This window comes from Hemibagrus wyckioides, linkage group LG19 (genome assembly GCF_019097595.1).
Source record: "Hemibagrus wyckioides isolate EC202008001 linkage group LG19, SWU_Hwy_1.0, whole genome shotgun sequence".
NCBI classification, from domain to species: Eukaryota; Metazoa; Chordata; class Actinopteri; order Siluriformes; family Bagridae; genus Hemibagrus; species Hemibagrus wyckioides.
The window spans coordinates 18,026,768-18,029,629 of NC_080728.1; the positions used below are offsets into that span (position 1 = coordinate 18,026,768).

The following is a 2,862-nucleotide window of genomic DNA, read 5'->3' on the forward strand; positions in this document are numbered from 1 at the left end:
ATACCCTGTGATTAGTATGTTACAATATACCAGAGTGATTAATTTGTTTAACTATACCCTGTGATTACTATGTTAAACTATACCCCCTGTGGTTAGTACGGTTAAACTATACCTTGTGATTAGTGTGTTAAACTGTACCCTGTGATTAGTATGGTTATATATACCCTATGATTAGAGTGATAAACTATACCCAGTAATTGCTATGTTAAACTATACACTGTGATTAGTGTGTCTAACTACACCCTGTGATTACTATGTTAAACTATACTGTGATTAGTATGTTTAAACTGTATCCTGTGATTACTATGCTTAGCTATACCCTATGATTAATTTGTTTAGCTATATCCCCTGATTAGTTTGTCTAGCTATACCCTGTGATTAGTATGTTTAAGTGTATCCTGTGAATAGTTTGTTTGGCTATACCCTGTGATTAGTATGTTTAACTGCATCCTGTGATTAGCATGCTTGCGTATACCCTGTGATTAGTATGTTTAACTGTATCCTGTGAATAGTTTGTCTAGCTATACCCTGTGATTAGTATGTTTAACTGCATCCTGTGATTAGCATGCTTGCGTATACCCTGTGATTAGTATGTTTAACTATACCCTTTTGATTAGTTTGTTTAGCGATACCCTGTGATTAGTTTGTTTAGCTATATCTTATACCACTGTAGCTGTTGCTGGTTAGTTTATTTGGATGTATGCTGTGATTAGTTTGTTTCGGTATAGAATGTAATTTCTTTGTTTAGCCATACCCTGTGATTAGTTTACTTAGCTATACTCTGTGATTAGTTTAATTGGGTATACCGTGTAAGTCAGTTTGTTCAGCTATACCCTGTGATTAGTTTAATTGGGTACAGCCTGTGATTAGTTTGTTTATCTGCAGCTTACATCACCGTATCTGTTGTGCCAATGTGGCGCACATGAAGTGTTTTATTCCTTATTTGTCATACTGTGCTCTTCATTTTCTAATCACTGCTCTTCCACTCATACAGCAATCACACACACACACACACACACACACACTAATTCACTGTTGCTTATTGAATATGCAGCGTTTAATATAAACTTCATCAGAATCTGTCGACAGCCGTGTTGACTCAGTCACACTCTGTGATAATGCGATGTTTCTGTTTAATGGAATAATTGAGGTTGTGTATGTTTTATTGACTCTACGAACACCGACAGTGCAGCCAGACATCCGCAGCCTCCCCACTCCCCTTCTACAACCCCTCGTCTTCCCCCCACCACACACACACACACACACACACACACACACATATACATACACACACACACATATATACACACACACCACCCCCTCCCCAGACGCTCAAGCAATCGATAAGCCTCGGTTTTGCCAAATTTAAATACAAATGAAGCGTTGGTTTAACTGCGGACATGCAATTTGAATATTAGAGAGGCGACTCGGAGAAATTTGATTTATTCTCTACCATCTGATGGATTTTTCCGACAGCCACTTCTCTCTCTCTCTCTCTCTCTCTCTCTCTCTTTTTGATGAGCACATATTTGAGTTGAGAATTGGAAACGGTGCAACCTTCTCCATCACGCTGCTGATTATATGCAGTGATTAAGTGAGCTTCAATACACAGTGGCGAGCTGACACAGAAGATCCTCAGGGTACACACATGAAAGAGAGGAGGAAATGAGCCTGCATGGCAGACTGCTACGCTTTATATCCGCATTTCTACCTTCAGTTTTGATCTGAGAATCAAGTAGAATTCATTTCGTCTACTTTTTCAAAAAAATTTAGAGTCCAAAAGAAATGAAATTCGTCGTTAGGAACTCATTTCGAACACACGGCTTTATCAAAATGTCTACGAAAATGAGATCCAGGTTCCTCACCACACGCCTTAAGAACATTTCTTATATGTTTAATTTGATTATACAGTAAGTACCTGGTCCTCCTTGTTGCTTCTGGCATTTTACACAGCATCGAATTTTCTACATAACTCTACATAACTCTGAACTCAAGGTTTGGTGACATCTTTTTTTGGTACTCTTAGTGTCTCTCCAGTTTTTACCACCACGGGTTTTTTTTTTTTTGGAAACTTTTTATGCTCTTGTGAACACCACGCTTCGATTTAAATGCTAATGAGTGAGGCCATTAGCATGAAGAAAAAAAAAAGTTTCATAGTCCAGTGTTTGGTAACCGTAGTTACCGCAAATTACTACAAGACATGAGGAGTTGATTAAAACAAATTTTCCCGTCTCCGATGATACGGACTCGGTGACATGGACGGATGAAAGAGCAATTTTGAGTTTTATTAGACCTGGCAAACGAATCCAGGGTCAGGGCAAAATCCTAAATATACAGTACGCTTCACCCATCTCCTGGACAGAGCTAGCCTTCCCCTGAATTCTGATCACTTCCTGTTCACCCTGTCACTTCCACGGACATTTAAACCATGCTCACATATGCTTCGGTGCGAAGTATTGTCAGTAAGCTGCATACCAAGCCTTATTATTTGTCATTTCTCATGTTTGTCCTTGTTTCTGTCTCTTATTGCTCCCTTGTTGAGAACAGTGGTGCTGTGGCTTAGTTGGTTAAAGCGCCTGTCTAGTAAACAGGAGATCCTGGGTTCAAATCCCAGCAGTGCCTAACTTGTCTGTTGGTGTAGAAGCCATACCTTTGATCCTTTTCCAGGGACAGTGGTGGCTCAAGTGGTTAAGGGTCTGGGTTGTTGAGCAGAAGGTCTGGGTTCAAGTCGCCACTATTGGGCAATTGAGCAAGGTCCTTACCCCTCTGTGCTCCAGAGGTGCTCTATCATAGCTGCCCCGAGTTCTGACCCCAACTTTCTTAGCTGGGATATGGGAAGAAAAGAATTCCACTGTGCTGTAA

General features: G+C 40.1%; 1 non-coding gene across 1 annotated transcript; it reads left to right on the top strand.

Annotated features, from left to right (window-relative positions):
- The first annotated feature begins 2,548 nt into the window (after positions 1-2,548).
- Positions 2,549-2,622, top strand: trnat-agu (transfer RNA threonine (anticodon AGU)). Its single transcript has one exon. It is a non-coding gene; the product is annotated as a tRNA-Thr (tRNA).
- The last annotated feature ends 240 nt before the right edge of the window (positions 2,623-2,862 follow it).